The following is a 21,741-nucleotide window of genomic DNA, read 5'->3' as shown; positions in this document are numbered from 1 at the left end:
TTTGGTTTTAACACACACCTATTAGGCATTTGCTCTCCTCCCTAACAAGGAAAGAGACAGAGAGTGTAAGGCAATGGCGGATCCAGGGGAGGGGCAAGGGGGGCGCCTCCCCCTAACGTAGTCTAAAGTAATGTAATTTACTTAATTAACGCAAGATTGCGTTAATTAAACTTGCTCCTAACGCAAGTTTATCGGATCAACCTATTTTGCACCCCTCTCCCCCCTAAAAAATTCTAGATCCGCCGCCGGTGTAAAGTCACTTTAAATTTTAATTTGTAATTCAATGAACCCTGTTCCAAAGTTTATGCGACCACCTCTTCTACATAAAGTGCCCCTGGAAAAATAAATAAGTATTAATTCATTAAACCCTTATGAATCTTTACTTAGGAAACGCTATAGCACTGCTTCTGACCTAAAAATTTGATTAGAAATTTCAGCTTCCATTTTTATGAATATCCGAAATTATCTGAGGGGAATATGTTTGGGGGAGCATATTCTCCGCCTGGGAAATTTCTGCTGGGCGGAATTTATCGTGGGGTATTTATCAGCAGGAAAAAAAATGTGGGAGGAGGAATTTCCCAGGGTTGGGTTTTCCAAATGTGAATTATTCAGGGAGGGGACGACTAAACCCATTCGATAATATTCTAAATTTTACATCTAAAAGTAATGGGAATAAAGAATCAATGGAAATGTCAGAGATAGCACTTCAGGTTCCTTTAGACAATTTTGTTCGTGTCTTTTGAAAAAAGACATTTTCAAAAGATAGATTAATTTCATTTGTATTACTTCCTCTGTGGCTCCTTAATTATGCATGTGAGGGAGGAGACTTCCCCCCACCACTGTCTCCGCTAAGGTTTCAGTTTTTATCTCAAGCCTTAAAAATGAACGCAATGCGATAAAAGTATAACTCAAAATAACGTAAATAGAATAATATATGCACATAACACAGAACAATTAATCAAAATTGCATATTATGAGTTGAGGTTTACCCAAATGATGGGCCAGGGGGCTCACCATTCCACAATCTATGAAATCAATCCTGCAATAACTGAACATATAAAGTATTTTTGAGTATTTTAACGTCTTCCACAACTCAAACAGTCCAACATTCTACAGCCCAATGAGTCTGTCTGATCTCCTAAATCGGGAACAGAGGAGATAAGTGAAGTTCCACCCCGTATTGGATGAGTCTCCAACCTCACCCTCCCCCTCTCCTGTCTACGTTAAAGTTTTCTTCCTTCTGCCAACTACGCCGCCCCACCCCAAAGACTTTAATAAGGTAAAGTTTTGTATGGTAAGAACACATAGTAAATCTATTATAATTATCCAATTATAAGGTTAATACTCTGTGATAGATGCAAAATTGCTTTGGCACACAAAATCCTATTAAGGTCAATTCTAAACAGTCATGATCCCTTTGTGACAGCAAGTGAAATGGTCAAAACACCCTTATTTGAGCTATTTTTCAATCCATTCATTGTTGCCAATCGCTGTTCACAAGTTATGCAAGCTGTCTATTGTTCATATATCAGGTTTTTATCAAAGAGGTATAATAATAATAATAATAATAATAATTTATTTTTGACCCACTAACAATTATAAAAAAGTGGAGTAACAAAAGAAAATAAAAAGTAAAGACATACAAAAACAAAACACATGCAAAATAATATCAATATAAAAAATACAAATCAAAACAATCGCACAAGAGGATGAAAAGGACCCAACCGCTTGCAGGCCTCATCATTTAACTTGGAGTCCAACTTGTTATATGACGTCAATATATCAGTTGCATTAAACATTCGAATAATCTTACGGTTTCTATACCAACGATGCAAATATAAAAGATATTTACAATAACGGAAATACAAAACTCTTAATATCCAGCATATCATTATTATTAAAAAATGGGCGCAAACCTGATAGAAAAAGAATGGAATGGTCACAATACGTAGAATAGAGTTTAGCCAATGCCTTACGAGAATGTCGGTCACGATTTGGAACAATTTTAGCATAACCTGCTTTAAGCTTATTCTTAATATCTGCAAGTGCACTAGCACGGATAGCTGAAATAGAAGAGCAGATACTAATCCCGAGCCAACGCAACGCAGGAGCCAGCTTAACTGAAAAGGAACTACAACTCAAATTACTACTTGGGTTTTTAGCATTGAAAACTAAATATTCACATTTTTCAGCATTAAGCACGAGGCCAATTTTTTCCAAAAGTTTAGAAACAAACTGGGTAGACTTAGCTAGGGTGAATTTTGAACGGTAATAAGTAATAAATCATCTGCATAAGCAATATAAGATAAATTGGTTAGACCCGTAAAACACGATGGAAAAATACGAGAAAGCACAGGGTATAAACAAGCATTAAAAAGGCATGGTGACAGAACCCCTCCCTGCCTATGTCCAGACCGAATTGGAATATTACCAAAAATGATCTCTCCTGACCGAAGTCGAACATATGAATTTGCATACCAAAAACGAAGGACACATATAACAGATGAATTCACTCCTAGCTGGGTAAGAGAATACCATAGTTGGCTGTGACAAACCGAATCAAAAGCTTTTGAAATATCTAACGCACATAAATGAACGTCAGATCCGTCTTTTTGTGCTTGAATTAAAAAAGAAGTAAGAATTCGATGTGCATGTTGGCATCCAATATTTGGTTTAAACCCAAATTGATTGGACACATAATCAACATTTGGAGGAATTTCAGGAAGCAGGACATATTCAAAAACTCTGCTCAGCGAACAAGCTACCGTGATATGTCTATATGATGCGCAATTTGTCGGATCTTTCCAACGTTTAAGAATCGAAGTGACACTCCCGCACAAAAAAGAATCAGGCACCAAAGACGTACATAGACAAATTTGAAATAATAACTGCAAATGATAAATCAATTCTTTCGAATCAATATGAAGGTTAAAAGCACTAATACCATCAATATCACATGATTTAGATTTTAAATTCTTAACACAACGAATCACACGGTCAGCAGAAATGGGAGGTACATGTCCTTGGTAAATTTTTGCAGGTAATACATAAGAACAGAGGTTAACAAATTGAGAGTGAACCGCATAATTCATAACATTAAAAATCTTATTATAATGATTAATCCAAGAGGCATTAGGGATCCGATCGGCATTAGGAGGTGAATTAAATTTCGCAACATCAATCACTTGTTTCCACTGACTAGAAGTCTTCGGAAATTCTACACCATTGTACCTTACTTTAAGAAGATAATGTTTAAACTCCAACTTCGTTTTCTGTTTAATGTCAAAAAGGTGACCCCTTAAAAGGTGGCCACACGCTACCCAAATTCTAAGCCACAATTTTGCACGATTTTTCACAATTTTTAAATCAGAGTCAGATTTCCATATTGAGCCTCTAGTCTTAAGCTTAAAACGACAAACTGGGACAGCCACTTCTTCATCTTTTTTCAGACAGGAAACAATCTGGCTGTAATATATATTCGGCTGAACTCGAGCTTGTGGGGATATAACACTGGTACAGAGTAAATTAAATGGAACTTTAATTGTAGACAGAAGAAGAGCAAGGGTAGATAGATTTAGAGGCCAGTTCGTTTTATTCCAGTCTCTTTTGGTTATCCACTTTTTTTAGTTAGTATATATGGTCCGTTCAGCCCTAGTCGTATTAATGGTGACAGTAGCTGAAAGGGGCAGATGGTTATAATTAGGTTCATTCTGGTCAATTTGAATATCGCTAATAGAAATACCAGAAGAAACAACACAGTGATCAATATCAGTCAATGAACCGCTATTATGTATGTATGAATGGGATGCATCTTTATCCAAAACCCGATAGCCATTAGGTAGCGAATCCAAAAATAAATCAGTTCCTGTTGAGGTAGAGTTTATATCACAGTTCATATCGCCTAAGAGGATCCAATCCAATCCATTACTCTCAACACTAATAAGAAGGGTCTTTAGCGATGCACATGCTTTAGTATACTTTGTTAGAGAGGGAAATGATCTTTGGTCGCAAGGGAGGTATACATTAATAAGAACTAGGTTAGCAAGACGGATTACAATGAAATAATCACATTCACGATAACACACAGGGGATAGCGGGAGTAGTTTATGTTTTAATACGCAGGCCAGCCCGCCTGAAGGTCTCCCAGAAGTTTTTCGGGCACTTCTAGCGAAAACCAAGTGTTCTTTACTCCTGCGAAGGGAGTTCAAACTCACCAAAGGCAAAAGATGTTCTTGTAGAAACAAAATGTCGAAATTAGATAATTTCTGGTTCAAAGAATCATCCTTATCCTTCGTTCCGTTAATGTTGAATGAGCATATAGAAAATTCGATTTTAATAGTCATTTTCTTAGCTGACTAGAACGTTTAGCTACAGCATTACGAAGGATTTGGCATTTTAGAGAAAATGAAACATGATTGCCATGACAATTAGCACATTTAGGGGTAGCCTGGCACGGGAAATCGCGCGACGATTCATGCTCTTCTGCACAGCGGGAGAAACGTTTAGAGTTATTACAAGACGACTTCAGGTGATTAGGCGATTGGCAATTATAGCAGCACCTCGGTGGACGCTGGAATTCATGAACACGGAAAATCTCATAACAACTTTCACGCCAAGCTTCAGTGCATTAGCAAGAGCAATTACATTTTTCAAAAAACACTTTAGCAGCAAAAGAATTGCCAATTCGTTTTGCATCCTTAATATTGCCACAGCCATTAAGCATGCTCATGTCAAAGGCATTTGATAAACCTTTCACAATACCTATATATTTTGTTTCATTTACTTTGACGTCACAGTTGCTCATAATAGAGGGAACAGAATCGCAAAAGTCCTTAGCAGCAGTCTGATCAATCCGCACCACCAATTTATCGCCGGAGGGCTTTATGCTATGAATACATTCATGACCAGGTATAAGGTCAATCACTTCACGGCGTTTTGCAGGATTATTAAGGTGAGACGGAACTTTTGAAATGACAATAATGGCCTGATTATCAGCGATTGGCTGGGGCCTGGGGTCACTAAGAGGAGGGAATTTTAGATCATAAGACACAATTTTCTCACGGGTTTGCTTGAGTTCGGAGTCAATGTTTAGAAGCCTTGATGCGAGGCTTGAATATGCAACGGCTGGAATGACAGGAACTTCTGTAGGCAAAATAATCACGTAAGTAGGCAAAATAAAATCATCAGACTAGCATTTCTGAAAGGTCTCAATTATATCCTTTATGTGACGGTAATTAGCTAGATCACCTTGCCGTCGAGGCACACGTTCGCCCACGAACACTCGAGACCATAGGTCAGTTTTAGCTACCATAATAGACTTTTCATCAAAAAAGTCACCCGCATGTTTGGCAATAATTTCATTGTCCACTCCTTCATGAAAATTCGACTGCACAAAGTTTGGCCGCGCAGAATGTACAAGCTCCATTATAATCATGAATATATTCAATTTATTCCATATTCATCCATTTTAGTAGTAAATAAGTTCAAGTCTAAACTAGTTACAATGCCAAAAACCGACGCCAATATAAACTCAATCCAATCAAGCAGGCGGTGACGTCACAGCTTTGTAGTCCGAGAAATTGTTTTCAAGGTCACTGAATTAATGAGATTTCCTTTATTAGGTGAAAGTCACTGAATTAATCACAGATAGACTGGTTATAAAAAAGTCTCATGAGAATTTGGTTGGGAATAATCCACACTATAAAATAGCTAAATAATCCAAGTTCAAATTCAAGGTTGATTATGAAAAGTAAATGGGGAATCACAATTGAGTCTTACTGAATAATGAGACTATATCCAGACTACATCTAACAGAGGTGTTCACAGTATGAACTCTCAATAAAGACTGATTTTATTTGTATTTGTAAAGACTTTGAAAACAGCCTCATTCGATTTAAATTGAAAGTTCTAGTTCCACTTTTTAAAGTCAAGAATAATCGGACGGTAAGCAACATTCCCCCCATGCAATAAAAACTTGAAACTTTTTGCAATCAAAAACAAACAAAAATTAATTAAAAAAACTTTCCAAAAAATAAGTTTTTCAAAGAAAAGTAAAGGCCATTTTAAACTTAAGCTCAGGAGATATGAATACCTGTTAAAATTCAAATTTCAAAACGACCAGAAATTACTATTAAAGGATAAATGAAACCCAAAACGAACAGAAATTAAATAAACAATCATAGCAAAAAACATACAGCAAGTAATAATATAAATGAATAAATATATCTTAAAGCGAGTAATGCTTGGATTGAATATGAAAATCAAGCTTAAAACAAAAAAGAATATTTTGCTATTAAAGTATAAATGAAACTTAAAACGAACAGAAATTAAATAACAATCAATGCAAACAAACATACAATATTTATTAATGTAAATGAATAAATAAATCTTAAAACGAGTGAAGCTTAAATTGAATATGCAAATCAAGTTTGAATCGAATAAAAATAACTACAAACAAGAGTTTGGGTATCGCCTCACTACGGAAGCCTAAAACCTACTGTGTCATTGGCGCTTTACTGAAAACGAATTATGTTACAAATGTTTTCTTTTGTACTTAATATTGAAAATAAATATTATAATTACAGTAAAATTTGGAACTGATGAGCTTTCAGCAATTAATATCATTATACATCAAATATTCAGTTTAATTTATTAGTTCTTTCCAAGATTGGTCAAGACAAATATAGTTTCACTACAAACAAAATTTGGATACTGCCCCCTTCGTTAACTGCAAAAACCTAAATCCTTCTGCGTCATTGGTGCTTCACTGAAAACGAATTTCTCTTATATTACAAATTTATTCTTTTCCAGTTCTTACAGTATTGAAAATGAAAATAAAAATTAGTGAAAAAAAAATGTTGAACTGATGGATCTTTCAACAGTTAATATCATTATGTATCTAATATTCAATTTGATTTCGCTTATACTTTCCAAGACTGTTCCAGACTCATAGTTTTCAGTAAGGCGCCAATGACGCAGTAGGTTTTAGGCTTCTGCAGTGAGGCGATACCCAAAATCTTTTTTGTAGTTATTTTTATTCGATTCAAACTTGATTTGCATATTCAATTTAAGTTTCACTCGTTTTAAGATTTATTTATTCATTTACATTAATATATATTGTATGTTTGTTTATTTAATTTCTGTTTGTTTTAAGTTTCATTTATACTTTAATAGCAAACTATTCTTTTTCGTTTTAAGCTTGATTTTCATATTCAATCCAAGCATTACTTGCTTTAAGATATATTTATTCATTTATATTATTACTTGTTGTATGTTTTTTGCTATGATTGTTTATTTAATTTCTGTTTGTCTTGGGTTTCATTTATTCTTTAATAGTAATTTCTGGTCGTTTTGAAATTTGAATTTTAACAGGTATTCATATCTCCTGAGCTTAAGTTTAAAATGGACTTTACTTTTCTTTGAAAAACTTATTTTTTGGAAAGTTTTTCTTTAATTAATTCTTGTAGTGCTGACATTAAGAAGGTTGAAATTGTATACACTTATTCAGTTTTTGGAAGCATTAAAGATACTATTTCGATAGTATAGCTGTAAACAGTCAATCCTTAACTTTGGAAGAGTGGGAGAGAGGGGGGGGGCGTCGCAAAATGTTTTTCAGAAGTTGGGAGAGTAAGGAAAAAGTATATTTTTAAACATGAAAATCGAGCTTTACCAGGTTTTTTTTGGCAAGGAGAACTGTCTCTTTTCCAACCGCATATTAGTATAACTTTTAAGTAATAAACGAAATAAAATACGAAATACTTTTGAGCTGTGATGCAAATTTCGGTGGTTAAGCTATGTTGATTTTTAATAGTTTTTTTTAAATAAAGTGGTGGAATCTTAATAAAACCCTAGTATATTGACAGATAAAACGTGTTGATAGAACAAACTTCGTTTACTCTAAGGGGACATATGACAAAAAATTACATGATAACTCACACAAATAATTGATAGATCATCATCAACGCTGCTAGTCCTTTTGCTTGACATGATTGTTTTCTAACTGCAGGCAGTTGACCTTGTGACAATACAAAATCTTACAAGACTATTTATACCCAAACTCAAGGCCAAAGAAATCCATTATGTAAAAGTTCAGTGACTCAAGAGCGTCCCTTGGACCATATCATTGCATAACTAACTCTCAAAACCAGATTATGCAAGAGTTCACAAGAGGGCCTTAGGGAATAGCCTTGGTAAAGTTCGTTCAGCCTCAATAGAGGATGGCTTTGATAAAGTTCGCTCAACCTCAAGAGTGCCCAAGGGGATAGCCTTGACATTTGCCCTGGAAAAGAGCCAAGGAACGTAAGGCAAGCAAAGTATTACCTATATGCAAGGGGTTACTCACTCTCTTTGAAAAGGTTTAGAACTTCCATAGAATCTATACATTCTGTATGGGACCATGATAATTAATTCTGTATGTGACCATTAGAAATATAACCTATATGCGAGATTATGCAAGAGTTCACAAGAGTGCCCAAGGGAATAGCCATGATAAAGTTCCTTGAACCTCAATAGAGAATGGCCTAGATAAAGTTTGTTCAACCTCAAGAGTGCCCTAGGGGATGGCCTTGACATGTGCCCTGGAAAGGTGCCAAGGATCATAAGGCAAGCAAAATGGAATCTAGGACTGTACTCACTGCTATTCATTATGACGATTGTGCTGCCATTATCAGCTTATGTGATTATAAGGTCTTTATCATGTTTTAGAGGTGCAAGGGTTTTTACGTCATTTCTGGTGTTACTATTCTCATTTTTTTTTCAAATTTGTTCAATTTTATAATTAAAAACCTTAGAACTAGTCTTGGGGGTCTTGACTTTTTCTCCTTTTTTATGTCCACTCAGTGTTTTGTAGTCTTGTCGTAGTGAATAAATTGCCAATTGATTGATCGAGCTCACTTAAACAGTAAATATTGGTGATAACCATAATATATGCAAAATAATATTCAAAACTTACTAGGGAATTATTTAAGTTTTTCCATAATTACTCGTTGGGTTCCGTTTGCATATAGGCCACTTTTCATTGGTTTAGTTCACTGCTCTTAGCGGTTTTAGAAGGGATATCTTTTTAAGTGTAGAATATGTATTTCTTGGGTAATACCTTGAAGCTGCTCCATTGTATTTCTGTATTGTTTTCCTCTTAAAATTTCTATTTGTTATAGGTCTGCAGATTTACCGAAAACAGCAAGAATGCTTTGTGCAAAACTCAACGGATAACCAGGGACAAGGTCAGATTTTTATTTAGCCTTATGTTAGAGAGCTGTTATAAAATTTGTGGAGGGAACTTGGGATGGGGTTAACAATCTTATAGATTGTTAACAACATTGCCTTCCCCCAGAGAGGAAAAGCAATGCTGCATTCGTAATAAAGAAATCCAGGTAACATACTTTAAAATACAAAAATAAATTAAATCAATAGTTCTCGAATTCTTGTCCAAAATTTCTGTACTGCTTTCACTTTTATTGCCATGCGTCTAGATTCATTGAAAAAAACAAGGGATTGAAGTTCTTTGTCCTTCATGGCTAGATAAATGAAAGCGAAGAATTTTACAATGCGAAGTCGTTGATCACATAGAAATTCAGGTGGCAAAATCTGCTTTACCCAAGACGGTGGTCAATAAACTACGGCACGTGACAATATGCTGCTCTTGCTCGTCAATTAATTAAAAAAACTTTCCGAAAAATAAGTTTTTCAAAGGAAAGTAAAGGCCATTTTAAACTTAAGCTCAGCAGATACAAATACCTGTTAAAATTCAAACTCAAAACGACCAGAGATTACTATTAAAGAATAAATAAAACCCAAAACGAACAGAAATTAAATAAACAATCATAGGAAAAAACATACAACAAGTAATAATATAAATGAATTAATACATCTTAAAAGCGAGTAATGCTTAGATAAAATATGAAAATCAAGCTTAAAACAAAAAAATATTTTGCTATTGAAGCATAAATGAAACTTAAAACGAACAGAAATTAAATAAACAATCAATGCAAACAAACATACAATAGATATTAATGTAAATGAATAAATAAACCTTAAAACGAGTGAAACTTAAATTGAATATGTAAATCAAGCTTGAAACGAACAAAAATCAATACAAACAAGAGTTTGGGTATTACCTCGTTCTCTCACTGTAAAAGTTTAAAACTACCTGCGTCATTGGTGCTTTACTGAAAACCAATTTTATTACAAACATTTTCTTTTGTACTTAATATTGAAAATAAACATTAAAATTATAGTAAAATTTTGAACTGCTGAGCTTTCAGCAATTAATATAATTATACATCAAATATTCCGCTTAATTTATTAGTTCTTTCTAGAGTTGTTCAAGACGAATATAGTTTCGCCTACTGCGTCAAAGCTACGCTTCGCTAAAAACAAATTATACTACAAATATTTTCTTTTCCAGTTCTTACAGCATTGAAAATAAAAATTCAATTAGAGGGAAATAAATTCTTGAACTGATGGATCTTTCAACAACTAATATCATTTTATATGAAATATTCAATTTGATATTGTGTATACTTTCCAAGTCTGTTCAAGACGCGTATAGTTTTCAGTAAAGTGCCAATGACGCAGTAGGTTTTAGACTTTTACAGTGAGAGAAGGCGGCGATACCCAAATTTTTGTTTGTTTGATTTTTGATTTTTGTTCGTTTCAAGCTTGATTTGCATATTCAATTTAAGTTTCACTCGTTTTAAGATTCATTTATTTATTTACATTAATATCTATTGTATGTTTGTTTGCATTGATTGTTAATTTAATTTCTGTTCGTTTTAAGTTTCATAAATACTTCAATAGCAAAATATTTTTTTCGTTTTAAGCTTGATTGTCATATTCAATCTAAGCATTACTTGCTTTTAAGATGTATTAATTCATCTATATTATTACTTGTTGTACGTTTTTTCCTATGATGGTCTATTCAATTTATCTTCGTTTAGTGTTTCATCTATTCTTGAACAGTGTTCTCTAGTCGTTTTTATTTTGAGTTTTAACATGCATTTTTATATGCTGGGCTTGAGTATATAGATACCTTTACTTTCCTTTGAAAAATTTATTTTTCGGATAGTTTTTTTAATTAATTGACGAGCAAGAGCAGCATATTGTCACGTGCCGTAGTTTATTGATTTTCAAAGAAAAAGTGGATATGTTTAGTTTGTGTTAGGGTTCAACGGATTGGGATTTGGGTGTTTGGGTTGGCACAGGCGAAAACCAATTGTTTAAACTAGGGTTCTTCTGTGCCAGTTCGTTTTCTCAGATCCAATACATCGCTAGAGTTAAAATTATTATCTTGAACTATGAATTGTGGTTTGCTTGTGACGATGGGGTTAATTTTTGGCTTATTTTTAATGGATTTTGTCGTTGGCTTTTACCTCGTGGTAAGTTTTTAGGTTATAACATATTTTTATATTGCTTTCGGTTCCTTTTACTTAGCACCTTTTACGAAGTTGTGGTAATGTGGTTTTTATAGTATTTAGGTGATGTAGCGGTAGATGCCTTTATTCTCCCTTTATAGGGGAGATAAACTCTGGCCCTAAGGTATTTAAACTTTGGTAGCGTGCCTTAGGCTATGACCGAAATAATGAGGCGTACCAGCTGGGTATTTTAGAGGGACTAAATGTAGATTGTAGAGAGGTTGGCTATAACGCAATACTTTTATTCAGTCTCTTCGGAGGCGAGGGTTCGAATCCCTCTGCTGCCAGTAGTTGTGGTAATGTGGTTCTTATGGTATTTAAGTGATGTAGTGATAGATGCCTTTATTATCACTTTATAGGGGGAGATAGACTCTGGCCCTAAGGTATTTAAACTTTGGTAGCGTGCCTTAGGCTATGACCGGACTAATGAGGCGTACCAGCTGGGTATATTCGAGGGACTAAATGTAGATTGTAGAGAGGTCGGCTATAACACAATACTTTTATTCAGTTAACATATAATAATACCAGATATATATATATATTCTACTGGGACTGGATGTCCCAAGTAGACCACAAGTCTCAGAAAACTACAATAATATACATTGAGATACTTAGACACTTAGAATGATCCGACAATATTCCAAGGTATTTCTAAATCAACAGACTAGAGGTCAGTCCGGCATAAAGTTAGTTAACGCCTGCCCCTTCCCATAAAATGTATCTTTTATACATTTTTATCAACCACAAATTCCTAGACCCAACCAACGCAATAGCTAGGAAGTGGTGATTTCTCAATTTCCCGTTAAGCAGAAACTTGGCAGGATATGTTCCTTATCTAAAAAAAAACACACTAAACAATAAATACAAAATAATATCATATATTATACATCCTCTGGGAACAACATATCAACAAAACCCCCACAATAAATAAATCAATTAATCTGTCAAAACTCATATTCAGCAAAAAGCAATTCCTTAATGGTTTTTCTAAAAATATTGGGGTCACCAATAGTCTTAATATCACTATTCAAACTATTCCATTTCCGCGTACCTATATAAAGGACAGAAAAACATGAACGGGAAGATATACCACTAGGTACACAGAAGTCCGCGCTACCCCTTGTATCATGAGAATGAACAGTAGACCTAATGGACAATAAATAACCAAAACAACGAGGCTGAACATCCTGCTGCAGTCCAAAAATAAACCACAATACAAAGAATTCACAAAGGCCTGCAGCCGGCAAAATTTTTAAAGTTGGGTAAATTTCTCAAACAGACATACGTGGAGATATACCGGCTAAAATTCTTACTGCATGATTTTGTAGAACTCTTATTGGTTTTAGGGTAGAGGAAAAAGTAGAGGGCCAAATACTTGAACAATAAAGTATATACGGGTGTATTAAAGAAAAATAAAGATGGCGAAGGACAGACTTAGGAAAACAATGTTGGAGTTTGTTCATTATACCGAGATTTCTTGCCAGAAATTTGCTAGTTAAAGTAACATGTTCCTTAAAAGATAGAGTTTCATCTATTATAATCCCAAGGTATTTAAAAAACGCAGTCCGTTTTATAACGCCATTAGGCATATCTAATTCCTTGATCCATGGGTAAAAGTTAGGTGATCGAGAAAAATAATAAAGTTAGACTTTGCCACGTTAATCCTTAATTTATTTACCCTCAGCCATGCTGCAATTCTATTAACTGATTCCTTCATGGAAATCTGCAGCAGTTTCGCTGTCTTAGCTGTGCTAATGGATGTTGTGTCATCAGCAAAAAGTAAAACTGTTTCATTAGTCGGGTTTGCCTTTAGTTCATTTATTCTATAGAAAAAATTATTTAGACAATTTGGTAAATCATTAATAAATATCAAGAATAATATAGGACCAAGAACTGATCCTTGCGGAACATCTATTTCAATACGCTTTTTTTCGGAAGAAGAATCATTTAATTGGACATACTAATAGCGATTACTTAAAAAACTTCTTAAAAAATTTAACAATTTACCCCTCAAACCATACACTTCACGCTTCTTAAGTAGAAGTTCATGATCCACAGTGTCGAAAGCTTTCATCAGATCTAAAAATATAGCACCTATTTTGAAACCTTCATCTAATACATCATTAATAATAGTTGTCAAATAAATCACTGCCTGTTCCGTTGTCCTTTTTCTACGGAACCCAAATTATGTCTCTACCAGTAACTTATGATCCTCCAAAAAACTCATCATTCTAATACTAAAACCCTTCTCTAAAACACGGGAAATAATGGGTAAAACAGATATCGGTCTATAGTTTCCTGGGTCATTTTGAATACCACCCTTATGAATTGGGGTTATACGGGCAACTTTAAAACATTCTGGGAATTTTCCTTGACGAAAACACTCATTAATTAACACACATAAAACTTCAGCTATAACAGGAAAAATACATTTAAGTGTTTTTAGAGTAATATGGTCGCTACCAGATTAATTACTATGAAACCCATAAATAATTTTTTTAATTTCATCAACTGTTAGAAGTCTAAGGTGAAGAGATACATCAATGGGGTCCCTCAGTAAGGACTCGGACGTTGGATCACCACTATCAGGTACAACTGACATAGCTAAAATTCAGACCAATATTCGAAAAATAACTCTGAAATTCATTGCATATGTCCTTTTCAGAATTCAAAGTCTTTCCCATTGCACTAACTAATTCATCAGGTACACTATTTATTTTCAATCCAATCACTTCTTTTATTAGTCCCCAGTTTTTCTTAGGGCATCCTTCGACCTCCCTAAACTTTTTCTCAAAATATTTCTTTTTTTCATTTCTTAAAATTGTATTCAACCTATTTCGATAAATTTTATATAATTGCTTATTTTCTCGTGTTGGGTTAATTATTTGAGCTCTAAACAATTTATCTCTTACATTTATTTGCTTCAAAATCACAGGAATAATCCAAGGTTTTTTACTTGAGTGCTTTCTATTAAACGGTTTCAATATGACTACTTGACTTATCAAACTCTGCAACTTTTCATAAAATAAAACAAACTTTGAATTAGCGTCCTGAGCATCACTTAGAACATCGTACAAATCCACCTTTTCTATATCATTTTTAAGTTTTACCATCGCACTTTTACTGATCACTGGAATCCTTGATTTTTTGCCTTTAACCACCTTCATGACAGTTCTAAAGCTAGCTGAAACTCCAAAGTGATCAGATACATCATTGATAAGGACCCTGGGAAGACTCAAGGGTACATTAGAAAGGATGTTATCCAGAAGCTTAGCTGATGTTCCCGTAATTCTTGTAGGGATATTTATACAAGGATGAAACCCATTAGATAAACTTCTATTAATAAATTCAGTACTAGAAGATGACTGGTCTATAAGGTCAATATTAAAGTCCCCCATAATAAAACATGGCATAGAGTTAATTGGAAGTTTCATTAATTGTTCTTTAAATAGGTCCATAAAGTCTTGGAGCAGGCTCTGTGGAGGTTTATATACTACAACAATACAAAAATTCAAATTCTCTCTAGTTATATGTAAAACAAAACACTCGCAAACTTTCTCTCTATATATTGTAAGATCTTTTCTTATTGAAACCTTATAACCAGCCTGAATGTATGCTGCTAGGCCTCCATGTTGGTAATACTCACGAGTCCTTACATATAAATTATAACCAGGGATAAGTAGTAATTGCGAGTTATTATCCTTTAACCACGTTTCAGTTAAAGCGATCACCTGAAAGACATTAGTATTTATTAATTCCGATAAAAAATTATGCGCAGAATTCAATCCCTGACAATTCAAATGAAAAATGTTAAGGCCAAAATGGCCCCTATCACCATACAAGGGTAGTGCCCCTTCTTTAAAAATATACCTTGATGGTTCATTTGTGAAAATCTCAGTAGCATTAATATCTAAATTTATATTTATTCTTTCATTAAACTGGCTGGAAAAATCAACCCTTCGACTTTCAAGTTGCAGGACATTGCTGATCCCAGGAGGTAAAACGATATCTCTAACCATCATCAATAAAAGTTAATGTATGTGACAGTAGAGGGATGCGGTGGCGAAAAAAATCATTATCTACTAAACATATATCTAGACCTAGATAAATACAAAAAAAAATAACAAAATATAATCCGTCAAAGCGGACATAAGAAACAAAAATTAAACAAAACAAATAAACAAACCGGTGGATATGTATACGCATATCAACTCCCAAAATAAAATTCAGTGGGCTTAATAATGGCTCACAACTTCAGGTATGTATTACTATTATACATATTAGGTATGTATTAATATTATACTATTAGGTATGTATTGGTATGCCCTTCTAGAAGGAAACATTAAAAATATTAAATGTTGTTTAATTGTAGCCTTGGCTATTTTATCCAAGAGTTTGTCTGTTGCTTGATGTTCTAAAAGTTTTCTAGAACTTTTAAAAAGGCTTATTGTTTTAAAAGATATACTTCAATAATTTGAATAGAAAGCCAAATTTAGCCTAAAGAGCAAATAATTTTAGTCATGCACATTTCTAGGATTTTCTTTTCCTGGAGGAAGGGAGGTGTTGTTTTTTTTTCTTTTGATTTTTATGTTTAAGTTTTTGTTTTAGCTCTTTTGGCATAATTAGCTTTGTTTTCTAAGAAAACTGTCCTTGCTTCAGGCTTTGAGTGGTAGAATTAACAGAATTTAATAATGCCCCTTTATGCTTTTGAATATTTTTGTCTTATCCACCTGTTAGAGTTAGCATTCATTTTGACCACGAGATTTCCCTTTGGGAAAAAATTGATGAAACTATTGAACCAAAATATCAATGTGAAATACAAAATTTCCTAATCAAATGTCAAATAAAACTTAATTTTACCTTAATTATTCTTATAATTTCATTCCTTGTTTTCATTTCTATTTTTAAACCTATTTTATCTCTACCTTTTGCATACATAAATTTATACAAAGGTGACAGAGAGGCAACTTGTTACATCTTCTTTCCTAATAAAGAAAATGAAAGAATAAATTACAGTTTAATAACTTACATGGAGCACAGAGGAAAAGAAAGGAAGAAGTAAGAAAGAGAAAAAAGAAAACAAAAAAAGAAGAGAAATAACAAATTTTGAATAAATCAAAAGGACACTTCCCTGAATCTTGACCCCCCCCCGCCCCCAAAAAAAAAATTACAAAAACATATATAGTCTTTCCAAATCAAACAGTTTTTGGTAAAGAAGTATAAGTAAGGAGAGACCCTGCTCAATAGTAACCAAAATTCTAAAAAACAGGATTTTGGCATCAAAAGATACATAAAAACAGATTATTATGCTGATTTGAAATATATCAGATTCATCAAGTTGAAGTTTAAGAAACTAGTTTGTTCTCAAGTTTTACACAGTATAAATTTGAGTGAGGGGCGTATAATACACAAGTACCAAAATTCCTTCCCTTTACAGAAAATAAAAAAATAAAACTCAAATAAAATTCTCAAATTTGTAAAGCTTTTTTTTCCGGGGGGGGGGGGAGGGAAACGCCGGCCACCTCTATGCATATGTGAGGAAGTATAGTCTTTGAAGTACTAAAGAGAGTGAAATTGAGATCTGGTTCTTTTAAATTGGTCTAGTGGAAACTTGCATAACCGCATATATATATATATATATATATATATATTATATATATATATATATATATATATATATATATATATATATATATATATATATATATATATATATATATATATATATATATATATATATATATATATATATATATATATATATATATATATATATATATATATATATATATATATATATATATATATATATATATATATATATATATATATATATATATATATATATATATATATATATATATATATATATTTATATATATATATATTGCTTTAAGTTTAGGTTAATAGTGTCAATAAAGAAAACTTGAGCAATCTTGCAAACTGCTTTCCAATTCATTGGATGGAAAAGTTTGTTAAGGGAAAGGATAAGTTCGGGCTTGCATTTACTCGTCCAATATATGCGGTAACATAACTTATGATATGAGATACCCTTTTCCAGAAACCTGTCAGGACTTAGAATCTTTAGAGTAATAAAGAGAGTGAAGTTGAAATAGGATTCTTTTGAATTTGTTTAGTGGTGACTTAACAAATTCATTTAAATCTTAGAAAAAATTGAGAATTCTATTTTTTTCAATAGAAATACCTCCAAATGCAGCTATGCAATTTTTAGTAGTGGCTATTACAAGAAATTGGGGTGAAAAATCAGGATAAATATGCTAAAAAAAAATTATGAAAACAAATAGCTTAAGAAGATTTAACTTTCATCAGAAAGTGTAGTTCTCTTAAGGAATCAACAAATTTTCAAGGTTTGAATTGTCAAATTTAGCTAATAAGTTCAGCTTTTTTGTTTTCATGGTTCAACATTGTAAAACTGTTGAAAATGTGGCGTTGCCCTAGAAACTTCAACAATTTTGAAGGAGCCAAAAGAAAAATAGTCTAATATGTGTCCACGGCAACAAAGTTTTGTATACTCATATCTTTGATACTTTAAGAAGAAATTTCTAGAAGTAATGTCCTGTCTCTGGGTAAATTGAAATCTACAAATTCCCAAATAATTAAAAACAAATATGAAGATTAATACAGTCTTAATTCACATAAAAGATCCATTTAATGTTTTAATACTTGAATTTTAAGGGTGTTGTATCTTATTTTTAGATTCTGTACATCCTTTATGACCTTTGAGCTTTAAATGAACTTAGCTATCTATGTGTAGACAATCATTCAAATTGTGGGGCTGTTTCTTGAGTCCATGTAAAAGGGGAACCTAGACTCTGTTGGCCTTAGACCTACACTTCCCAGTGTCTTGACCCCCCCTCCCCCCCAAAAAAAACAACATAATTTAGCATTGTCAAAATGAAAGAGCATTTTTATGGTTAATAAAACCAAGATATAGAGAAATCTCAAGACGAAGGAAGCAAATGAGACTGGCCAGTAGAAGGGAAAGACAAACTAAAACAACAGACATGTTTTGCCTGTAAATCCAAATTTTACAGGCAAAGGTCAAATCCAAGTCAGCCTAAAAATAAATAAAATCTTATACCAAGAAAAAAAAAAATACAATTGTTGCTACTGTGAATGAGCAACCTTAATTGTCAGTCGCTTCAATGTTCTCATTGAAGGAATTCTATGTAGCTTCTGTTGTGCTTAATCTCAGTAGCAACAATTGTATGTATAGATATTGATTTTTTTACTTCTTGGTTTTAATTTTTAGTTTGTTTTAGATTTTATCTTTGTTTCTTAGCGTTAAAAGACGCCTTGTTTAATATAGGGGGAAATATCTGCGTCATTTTAGTTTTGCCTTTTCCTTCTACTGGGTGTGGTCCTGTTAGTTTTCTTCATCTTGAGATTTATCTTCTTTTGTGTCATAGCTAGCCAGTTCAATCTCAGATCTTTCATTATTGTTTGTTCCTGTAGTTTTATTTGTATTTTGATTATTTTTTTTTCTCTTTTTATGAATATGATACACAAAGGATATTCTTCAAATTATAGCTTTTAGAATTGATTCTTTTGTTCAGAACAAACTATCTGGTTTCAGTCTGACTTATTATATAACTGATCTTTAAAACTGATCTTTGTTGATTATCAAAGCAAAAAACTTACCCAGGCATTGATGTTTATTAACATTGATTGTGCTTATATTTTCTTGATTACAGTAATATAACTGTCGTTGACACTTTTGATCACTTCACGTTTCTGATGGAGACACAGACAGGGCGTCAAGCAGTGACTCCAACGAAGACAAGTAGGAGGCTAGTCGTTACATTTCTTCAGTACTTGAATGAATTGCTGCTTAAAAATGACCGCTCTCCATGCTTAGACTGACAATGATTCAAATCAAGCTTCACAGTATTTTATCGAAGGATTAAACGCCAACGCGCTCAATCTGGATTGTCCAATGTCTAACCCGTTTAAAATGTTACAATAGAACCCATTGTTTACAATGAGAACTACTAGAGTCATTTTAGTCAAAGAACTGCTTGTATGGAAAATATTTATCACGACCAGTTGAGATAAATCTTTTAGTTAAGAAGAATTGCTTAAACTAAGCTCTAAAAACCGCTAAATTGCTGTACTATTGGAAGGCAATCAATAACGTGTATGGATATCCGCAAAAGCTGTTGTCAATAATAAACGTTTGTACTGACAAACAGAAGTATCCTGTCAAAGAAAACTTGACGTCGCTAACTTGCTCAAAAGTCGCGTTGCTAAAATAAAATAAAAATCAGAAAAGACATCGAGAAACTCAACACTAAATTCTGCTGACTGCAACATTTTTATACATTCCTCTAATGACTAATCGTTATACCAGTGCCATGTGCCGGTTTGATTCTTGTACCCCTTTTTATTTCCAGCTCACATTCCTGATTTCCAAATTTCTTTTTTGCAAATCATGCCGCTAACCCATTCTGGGACCTCTGGATATGATGATTAAACCCCCTCTTCCCCCTTTATAGAAAACCAACATTTATACAATTTTGCTTTTCAGCCTGTCCAGTGCCACATCATCAATTCGAAGAAAAATTATATATGACGGTACCAGTAAATATCGACGAGCTTTACAAATTACTTTTCACAGGGTCGTCTTTGTTTCACAAATTTCAATCTCCCTTCAAGAAGTATTAAGTTAAAATTTATATTATTCTTTATCTGGTATTTATTCTGGTATTATTTATTCTGATACTATTTATCAGTCAGCTTTTTCTCATTAAATTTCTAACAATACTTAATACTTAAAGTTTATTTAGATACTTTAAAGTTTATTTAAAGTTTAATAAAGAGACATAGACATAGGTTTATTGAGATCGAACAGCGTAGCCATGGCTAATTTATGTCGTCTTTACAACAATATGAAAAAAAAAATACAAATAACACTATAATAACACTATAATAACACTAACACTTGAATAATACAAATAACACTAAGTCTTGTTGTATGCTTCTACGAAAAAGGGGACAAACCTGTTTTTGTAGCGGTTGGTCCTGCAGACCGGGGGTTGCAGCTTCGACTGGTATCTGGTTCTTTGGTTAACAGGAGCATCGGGTGGGAGGATCAGTCTGTGATGGGGCGAAGATAGCATTGTAGTCGTTGTAGTCGTCACTTCTGTTACCAACGATTATGTTAACAGCTCGTTTCTGCAAAGATTCAAGGTCATCGCAAAGGTAGTGGGTGCTCTGGACAAAAGTCCCCATACAGCGACGGCGTATTCGAGTAGAGTTCTCACATACGTAATATAGGCATTTTTTAGGCTTTGAGTGTCGCAGCCAAACCCGCGCATCAGGACAAGGGTCTGAAGTGATGCATTGCCAGCCTTAATAACCTTCTCCACGTGTTCGGTGAATATGTAGTCCATCGATAATGTGACTCCAAGGATTTTTGCAGATGGAACAACAGGGAAAGGGACTTGCGGGAATTCCAAATCACGTTTTAAGGGCCAAAACCTGAGGATCATTGATTTATCTGCATTCAGTGTCAGCTTGTAACGTTCAAAGTCCTCAGAGAAGGATGCCAGAAGGGTCTCGCTGAACTGACGTTCGATTACACCTTCTCTCACGAGGTATTTATATATATATATATATATATTTATATTATATATATTTATATTATATATATATATATATATATATATATATATATATATATATATATATATATATATATATATTATATATATATTTTTATATTTATATTATTTATATATATTTATATATATATATATATATATATATATATATATATATATATATATATATATATATATATATATATATATATATATATATTTATATATTTATATATACTTATATTATATATATATTTATATTATATATATATATATATATATATATATATATATATATATATATATATATATATATATATATATATATATATATATATATATATATATATATATATATATATATATATATATATATATATATATCCCCTGGTTGTCGGAAAAGACAATGAATATTCACCTTTGACTTTGCCACTCTTGCCTTCTTGGAGCGCGGAGACCCCTTTGTGTGCCTCTGGGAGGGTTTGAACCCCCCCCCCCCAAAAAAAAATAATAATAAGTAAACAGTTGAGTCTGACAACGCGTTTAATCCGTAAAACTCAAACATGAACAATCTATTAATTCCTGAAGACAACTTTACCTTTAGAGAGAAGCTACACCTTTTTAAGTTGATTTGTGCCATACCTCTTTAACTTGTTTTTTTTTTTTTTTTGCTGATTTAATTCACCCACGTTTTTTTTTTTTAAATT

The 21,741-nt window shown here is 33.0% G+C and overlaps 1 protein-coding gene across 1 annotated transcript in view; it reads right to left on the bottom strand.

Annotated features, from left to right (window-relative positions):
- The window catches only part of LOC148946897 (uncharacterized), a 29,973-nt gene extending 10,784 nt beyond the window's left edge, over positions 1-19,189 (bottom strand). The window contains exon 1 of the mRNA XM_089097183.1: positions 19,074-19,189. The gene's annotated coding sequence lies outside the window, so the exon portion shown is untranslated. The remainder of the gene's footprint in view (positions 1-19,073) is intronic.
- Between the last annotated feature and the right edge of the window lie 2,552 nt (positions 19,190-21,741).

This window comes from Artemia sp. Qi Xiang Cuo, chromosome 11 (genome assembly GCF_049724085.1).
Source record: "Artemia sp. Qi Xiang Cuo chromosome 11, ASM4972408v1, whole genome shotgun sequence".
Classification (NCBI taxonomy): Eukaryota; Metazoa; Arthropoda; class Branchiopoda; order Anostraca; family Artemiidae; genus Artemia; species Artemia sp. Qi Xiang Cuo.
Note: the sequence above shows the minus strand (reverse complement) of the source record. Positions and strands in the feature narration are given on the sequence as shown.